Source organism: Xiphophorus maculatus, chromosome 1, assembly GCF_002775205.1.
Source record: "Xiphophorus maculatus strain JP 163 A chromosome 1, X_maculatus-5.0-male, whole genome shotgun sequence".
Taxonomy (NCBI): domain Eukaryota; kingdom Metazoa; phylum Chordata; class Actinopteri; order Cyprinodontiformes; family Poeciliidae; genus Xiphophorus; species Xiphophorus maculatus.
Genome location: NC_036443.1, coordinates 16867503 through 16876838, shown reverse-complemented (window position 1 = coordinate 16876838; position 9336 = coordinate 16867503).

Sequence of the window (9336 nt, the reverse complement as noted above, 5' to 3'; positions counted from 1 at the left end):
CTTGAAGCAAAAAACCACAAAAGCAACGCAAAATTCAGTCAGTATAGTCGAACTTCATTAGCCGTATTTGTGGTTGCCTGGTTAGCAATTTTTTACTGACATTCTTTCAAATGGCGCTTCATATTCTTGTAGCGTACACATACATATACATGAGCATGTTGGCACATACTAAATAAAAGATTGGACCTTAGTAAACCAATCCTGTCCACATATGCTGAGTACAGCGTCAGCTTCCACGCCGTATTGTACCGCCGTATGACATTCTGCGGGATAGAATTACAATTTGCAAACCATAACATGGGTCAGAGTTGAGTGAGGTGGGGTTAAACCAGGAGACTATTGTTTTTCCCGCTAATGAAAATCACATGCATTTTAGCAGCAACAGAAAGTTTTGGTAACACTGATATTGTTTACTGAAAAAAAAACAAAGTATTGGATGTGGAAATAGAAAGCATAGGGTAACTGCTGTCCTTTGATTTGCCAGGTGATGTATTCGGTTGCATAAGAGCTTGGAGCGCACGTTCTGCACAACCGGCCCGGTCTGGAGGAATGTGACTGAATACGAGGGAAGCCAGTGAGACCGTACAGGCCAGAATTCAAACGGAAAATCAGCCATAATGGCAAATTATGGGATGTGTTTTGATAAAGCAACACTGCCCTATTCTTTATGGATCATTATCTTTAACTGGATGAATAACAATTTTCAAGGCTGGATTATGTTGAAAAACCCCAATAAAGATCTGTTTGTGTTCAGTGCTTTTGACACTTTCATTAACCTTCACACTACGCTGATGTGAATGTTTATGTGGCACCGTCTAATGTTACTGCTTGACTGAAAGAAGGCTAGATGGTTTTATTTTAATGTATTTTTGCCTGTATATTCACTTTTATTTCTTCATCAAGCTATTTTCTGATCCAGTAGAGGACTAGGCCTTCTTAGGGAATTTTCCAGGGAATACTTGGACTTTGGAAACGATGTGTGCCAATGTAATTCACTCAAATAGCCTTATTCTAGTTGCTTCGTGGGAGAACAAGTTCATCTTAACAGCATTTTATTTCCAGGGTGTAAACTTTCTCTCTATTTAATCACAGATAATTACCCAAGCTTTCGGGAAGTTGTGTCATAAAAGTGGAAATGTACGTATGATTAAGGGGCTTGCCTGTCTGTCTGCATGTAAAAGCACATGCATACAGCAAAACCAAAGGAAAATGCTGACTGCTGCCCCTAATGAGTTGTGAGTTTCATTAATTCACTCCATAAAGAAAAGCAGAGACCACCACTGATCTAAACTTTCTGTTTTATGTGAGTAAGCCAGACTCTTAGTCCTGCTAATTCCTCATTAGGTTTTCCTTGGGTTTGCTGAATTAAACTATCCGTATTTCCATAATTCCCTGTGGAAACCCTCCAATGTAACATGGTTAAAGTTCATGCAAAGGCTGAAACAGTCAGAGGCAGAACTATCATGCAAATTTCTATGGTGGTAGACACCACTGGAAATAAACTTGTGAGTTACATTCTCGAGAGAATAGGAATATGAAAGCCGCAGATTATTTAAGCACTGTAAATTGGCGTGTGGGGCCTTTATGAATCAGACTCGTTTGTCCAGCACATTACATAGACCCTCAATGGGATTGAGATTTGAGGCCAAGTCAACACCTCAAACTTCTGCACCTCACACCTTCCCCGAAACATATTTTTCAGTAATGGAGGGACACATTTCCCCCATGAGAGACAATGACACCATCAGAGAATGCTGTTTTTATGAAAGGGTGTGCATAACACATTTTAAAGGAACATCCACATTATGGCAGGAACAACGGCTTCTCAGCAGAATATTGCCAAAACCATTACACTGCTTCGGACGACTTGCATGATCACTTCATATGAACAAAATATTAACTGTTTAACTTATCCCATCCATTTTCAGGTGAAATGATGATGAGGAAATCAGTGTTATTCATTTGATCTTTCAGTGTTTAGAAAGTTATGGTTTATCGCCTCAGTACCAATGTGTCCAATCGGATCTCTCACAAAGGGCTTCTAGAATGCATAAAGATTTAGCATGGTGCAACATTTTGGCATCCATACATATAAACTCTACCTGGTGCCTGCCAAAATTCTCTCAGGCATGTCAGGCAGACTTTCACTTTTGTTTTTACTTTTTGTACCTGCCCTTGAGAAGCTCTGTGACAAGGGAAGCAGTGAAGCTTTAAAAGAGGAAAAAATACAAAAGTAGTAGAACTCATCTGGGTTTATTCCAATCTATACTGTCATTACAGTTGTCAACAACATTATGGTAACGTCTTGTTTTCAAAATATTTAGCAGATGTAGAAGTGGCTTAACTCCCTAAAAGAGCATTAAGACTAGGTTTTATTGGTGCAGTTGTTTTTTTTCAAGTGTGCAGGTTTCTTTGTTGCTTTATAGAGCAGATGAAAACAGTTTTATGTCTTGTTTATGATTTAGGGGATAGCTAGCAACAGTGATTTAATTTATGGACTCTCTCAAATAAGAGATTTATCAGTGTCCGGCAAAACACACTTATTCAGATTTAAGCTTTTGATAGTTTTGTTGCTTTGATCGTGTTTTACGTTAGATAATTCCAGTCTTTTCATGCCTGAGTCTAAACGTTGCAAGAAACACACTCTAAGCTCAGAAATTTACAGCAAAAGTAAGTCACGGTAAATATGCTACGAGTGCAGCATCATCCGAGCTCATTTTTCACCACCATCTGTTCCCAAGTCTGACACATAAAACTTCCTTGATCCTTTGCTTCAGCAGTCATAGCCAAGATAGTTCAATGTCGTTCATGAAGTCCTCTGAGCAAAACAGTCACATGCTCTGGCAGAATTTCCTGATGCCTAAAAGGCGATTGGGCCTCAGTTTGAACTCTAAAAATTCCTGCTATTGTTCCAGAACACCATTAGGCCCATAAAGTCAGTGTCTGTAGCATGCTGAACCTTGGCTTATTGTGACTTAGGAATTTCTTAAAGACGTTCTTTACATGTCAATAGAATTGTCTAATAAAAGTACAAGATAAGATCAGATAAAATCTGCTACTTCGCCTGTATTCCATATTGGTACATTCAAAGTGGACATCAGTACCACTAGACATACGCGAACTAAAAGCAAGCTTGAAGTAGATTCTGCCACTTTACAGTTTGGGATCTCCCCCTCTGTATACACACTGGTTAGTTCCGCAAATAGCCAGCACTACCCTTTATATATATTTCAGTTGAATAGAAATAGAGCAAATAATGTTGACTTCCATCTACAAATGTAAAAATGTGGTCAAAAAGGTGAAAAGAATACACATATAAAGACGTCTGTTGATATGCATGTTTGGCTTCACATCATTGACGATGAAGATGTTCAAATGGGCTAATCTAGGCTGAGTTTGAACAACAGATATTGGTTAAACCAGTACAATTTGTAACATATCTCTGTAAGCCAAATGAGGACAAGGACTTGGGAAACCTTAATTATCACAGCAAGAAAGATTTGATTTAAAGCAAATGCTGAGATGTAGTCGACCTCTTGAAAATTTGTGTTAAGTGTGAACAGGACAAGCAAGCAGCGTGGTGTTTATACTTGAAGGGTACCTTGGTGCAGTATATTTTGTGAAAATTCACTCATCTAGAGGATTTTTAGAAATGCCATTGCATGGGGACCTGCTCTGTAAGAAAACCTTACAAATCGTCCAGTTTGAATGAAAGGCGGCATGTGCGATTCGTGTCAAGTTTAAAAAATTCGGAGGTGCATAACCAAACGCCGTGACAGCGCATGAGTGTAGGGGCGGGACGGCGCAGTGGCCTTGTGCACCCGGCTCAACACGTCAATTATAAACCTAGCTTTAGGTTCGCTACTTTCAACAAAGCTTACAGCCTGTCTTGAGTTATCCACTGAATGTGGTAAAATTTGCTTTCCTACAAACAGGTAATTGATGAGGATTTAGCGAAAAGATTGCTAAAGAACTTAAGAACCTAAATATATATATTATTTTATCTGTAATAAAACTTTATCATTGACAAACATAAAAGTGAAGTAACTAACCAAGTAACCACGATTGTTCCTCAAACTCAGTATTGTCTGCCACTCATCTCTTCCCATGCCCACACCTTCTGACCTCACCCTTGTTGTCCAGGGCACAGATCAAGTGTCCCCCTTTGAAATTTAACATGGGATCAAACAGAGAGTGGGCTTTTGATATTACAGCCTCATGTCAACCAGAACACTAATGGAGAGATACACTTGAAAAATAAGGAGATCAGAGAAAAACTATTACCAGCTTTGCAAAGGTTCATTTGAACATATATTTAAATCTTCAACGCATGATTTTTGCAAACCTTACAGATATAAATCTGAAGTCTGTTATCTCCTTTTTTAAAATTTAACTACTTGCAAATGCATTTAAAAAGCACAGTATTTTAAAAAGTATTTTGAGAAACCCAAAAGTCCCAATCACTTGACCATAAGATAACTTTTGTTTTGGCAAAATAAATTGACAGTAAATAATAAAATCAAATTGAGGGTTTGGTCACAATCCTTAGAAGATTTCACTCTGCCAACAGTCACTTAACTCATAGTAAGTATAAGTAAATTTGGATGAAGTTACATTAATGCAGGCCAATAGGGCACAATAAGTGGTATGGAAAGCGGCCAAGTTACTGAATGACTTGGGATTGAAATGCACGTTCCTGTTGCTCTTGCTCACTTTGATTGCTGTCAGACTTGACATTTGGGATTCTTTAAAATATTTTTGCTTGGCTAGCAGTTTTGCTTGTCTGAGAAGCAATCAAATCATTATTTTGTGGTCAGTAACAGTCATTTTCTACAATTTTTACAACCACAAAAATGTAAGTGTTACAAGCATACTACGTTGGACAGGAAGCAATAACTGCAGGTTAAAATGTGTGTATCTACTAATTTGCATTAGGGTCCTGTGCCACAGGAATAGAAAAATGTGCGACTGATACAAATATTTTTTCTTGTTAATATATAGTTTTATTTTAATTGTGCAGCTGTTTTAAAACTTTAACCTTATCCTAATTCTTGATAAAGATACGTACTTAATTTCTGACTTTCAAATTAAGAGAAACTTGAGAAAAAATTTGTTATACTGTTATGTTTATTCCCAGAGAAACTGGAATATCTATATAAGTGTATTTTATTGCAGACAAATTCTTTGCTACATTTTTTTTTCAAAATCACATTGTTTCTGATTCAGTTTGAAACCATGTGATGTAAAACTAAGGCAAGGCCAAAGAATTGATTTACCTTTAACACGTACCTGAATACCCTGAAAATATCCGTTAGGTTTAGCTTAGCAACTATCTAAAAGAGATAGAAGGAAAACACAAAATTAGAATTTCAGTTTGTCTGTTTGAAAAATAAAGATATATTTTTAAATAGTCATGGGTGGTTAATTTTAAATGGTTACTAATAGGTTAAAATCTAGAGTTTATAATTTTGAAGCAGCCCCAGACAGCAGTTTCTATGCTGTAGTACATTCTTGTTCTCGTCACCCCTGAGTTTAAAGTATCAAAATTTCCTATTGGATGACGAACATAATGTGACCAGACATTTCCTAAAGCTCACTTCTGACTTTTTGATCAGCTCCTCATAACGACTTCTTTCCCACAAGCTGCTGGTTCCAGTGCAGCTGAGCGCTACGTGGCAGAGTCTCGGAACCAAGCCCGATGAGATTCAGTTGCAATAAATGATACTGTATGAATCAGAAAACTCCTTAGCTGCATTTATGACTTCATAATTAAATTAGGATATGTAATTCTTATTGTTGTTGTTTTCATAATTGTCTAACCTGAAAACATTTTTAATATAATGTTCTGCTCTAACCTCTGTAAGAGTTGAAATGCACATTTTCCAGATTGGACTGTAACTTGTTGGCTTTGTTCCTCTGGGTCTAATGTACAACATGCAAGTCTGCAAGATCCAAAATGAGACCTAGCATGTGTGATTGAGGTTTGATGGAGGTGTTTCCAAATGTAATGATGTGAGCACATTGTTGTTTTTCACCATGTAATGATTTGCAGACTCACATACAAATCTTCTCAGTGTTGCGATGGCAAATTGCCAAGTAACCTAAAGGTGTTACTTTTTATTTTTCTGTAGTCTCATTCAGACTTATCCATTCTAACCTTTCTTTTTTTGGGGAAGAGTACCCAACAAAAATCTTCTATGCTTTTGATGTTGACATAAAGTGATTATTTCTTTTACTGCATTATCCTGTCATTGTCAAAAGAACCCCTGAATCATTTCTTCACACAAGTAGAGCACAATTTGAGCTTTCAGACCACGTATAAACACATCCACATGAGTCCAGACCATAATGGTGCTTCGACCTGCAAGCAGAGTGCAAAGTTGCGGACAAGTTCTCACATTTCCCAAATGCTTACATTCCACTTGGTAGCTGGTCCTGCACAAATCCCCGTGTCTGTCTCTTGAGTTTACAGAGTGAAACTTCTATGCAACGTAATGACAAGGTGGCGCTTGAAGGCTTTACGACTACATACACAGAGAACAATCAAAGGTTATTTGTATTGGGAGAAAAATCTTATGTAGATCCAACACTAAAAGAGGACACTAAGGAAGAATACACTAACACCAAATTGACATGAGTGTGCTGACTAATAATGATATATTAATCCTTTTGAAGCACTTTGTGTTTCCCCTCCTGTAAAGTCAACTTCCTACATCCCACAAATATGTTGGCTTTTGATGACAGCTCTCAAATTTGGTTTGCGTTCACATAATGAATACACATGTATTGCACTAAATCTCTCTTCACCTAGCCATTAAAGAAGACTGTTTCCACTGTTGCTTTTCAGTTTGTCCAATGAGCCATTGTTTTTTTTTTTCTGTTTGCACGATGGGTGGGAGTCGCTTGACTTAGATTGGCAGAGGACATGTCAGCTCAATTTTATTGTGTGTAATACTCACAATGAGGTGTCGGTACACATATGGTTGTTTTTTAAATATGTTATTAGCTCTATTTGATTTGATTTATGAGGTTTAAACTTCAGTAAATGTAGTTTAGCAAGAGAGTTGTTGAATCCCAATTAAAAATGAAGCAGAAATAAATATTTTTTCAGCTGGCAACGTGTTGCTCTGTTGAAAATGATGACGTGACCAGTTTATTGCTTTAGTAACCATCCTGGAATGTGATGTCAAGTAATGGGGAAAGGGTTAAACTGTCGGTCTAAAAAAAAAACATTATAAAAAGACAAAGTAAAAAAAAAGTGGAAATAAAAGCAAGCACTCATCAAAACTTAATCAGTGTTTAAGTTCACCCAACTAAAGTCTTTTTTTCTATTTTGAATATATTTTCAGGTTCAACTATGATGCATGTAAAGTAAGTTGAAGTTTTTCTATTGAGCAAAAACTGTGTTCCTGTTCAGTTTCTCATAAAAACAGGATTATTTCTGAAAGCGACTATGTGTACATGAAGTCTACTTCTAAGTCATTATTTGCCATTATTATTCAACTTAAATCTGAACCTAAAATAAAATAAAATTGATATAAAATTTAATACAGCTTAGATATTGCCTTCCACATGCAAGAGACTTGGATTCAGCTCCCATGTTATTTGCTGCCCCCAGGTGGCCAACCATTATGCTCTAGAAATAAAACAAAACATTGCATGCCAATTAATCCTACTTCAACATCTGCAAGAACAACTTATTTAAATCCAAGATAAGAGTTTGACATATTAAACAATAGCAGTTTGCAGTTATTAAATTCACTTTTCATCTTGACTCCTTTTGTTGTTTGAGACAGATGGCTGTTCACTGTTATCTAGATCAAGCTACCCTATCTTCATTGAAGCCCACCACCCCCTTTCTGCTCTCTTGGCCCCCTGGCTCTCTTGGGCCCAAGCATGGTGTACTTATAATGGGCAGCTCTGGAAACTCAAACCCTCATTACCTCCTTCATTACTCCCTGTTGCACAATGGGGACCTGTTCCCCGGCTTTGACTCCTTCTCAACACTAAAGGCACACACACATTCATTTGGATGCACACATACGACTAAAATGCACCTCATGCTCCCGTCTGGCTCTCTCTTGATTCCTTTTCACCGTTTCTCACTGGTTGAAGGCTCTGGCGATCAGGTGTCCGTGGCTTTTTGTCTCTTCTTTTGTATGGCAGAACAAAGACAGTCTGTCTCTACATCTCTTCTGGTTTGTTTTGCTTTTTTTTTCCCTCTTCAAAACTTACTCCTACCTTCCTTTCTGTGCTTCTTCATTAACATTTTCATTGTCAAAACTGAACCTTTTATTTTTTACTGAACCACTTTAATGATTCCCTTTTGTTATGATTCTTGGTTGATTTAGGATTTAAATGTGAAAACTTTTTTTTTTTTTATTATGAATTTGGTTTCAGTTTCAAATTCAGACCACTGGAGAGCAGCAGTTGTTTGGAGAATCTCAATGGTAAAAATGATGGTTGAAACAGAAGTCGAGAAAAATGATCGGTTTTACTCTTAAGCATTTTACCAACCTTTACATTACATTTCCAAAATTTTATTGATCATAATTACTAAGAGCAGCCTTATTCAGTGTTATTGCATTGTAAAAAAAAAGCCTTTCCTCAGAAAGAAATCTGTTTTACCTTTTTCTGTGTAAGACAAATGTTCCAGAACATCATTCACACTTTTATATCAGATAAAGATTACCAGAGTAAGTACAAAATGTTGTTTTGAAACAATCATTTTATTAATTAGAGGGAAAAAGACCTTACAAGGTGGTCTGGCCCTTTGTGAAAAAGCCTCTCCCATTGTTGAGTCAGATGTAATTAAACCTTTTGTTTTGAAACCTGAGTTTAATTTCACATCAGGTCTCATAACCGCCAAACATGTGGGATGAAAAAAATCACTCAAAAGTCGTTAAAAAACTTAATAGCAGCATTAAGTTTTTTATAAATCACATCAATCACATTAGACTCAAACTGATTTTCAGATTTAAAAAAAAGTCACACCCAAGTGACTCCTTAACAAACAAAACAAATATGTGCATAATAATGTTTATAATATATGTACACTTGAAAAAATTCTTTGTCGAAATGCCCTTCTTGATAAGGAGACCTTCAAGGATTGTTACAGGAGACACAAGTCACATTGCTCAGGTGTGAATTTGATCGATCAATCCGTATGAACTGAAGTCAAATCTTAAATAAAATCTGGAATTATTTCTATGCACTTTTCTCTTCAGTTCTTTCTTTAGATTTTTAGTTGTATGTATGACAGTAATTTGATTGACTTGGACACTTATTTGGGAAAATTCTTTATTTAAACTTGTGAAGTCTGTAAAAGTTAACTTC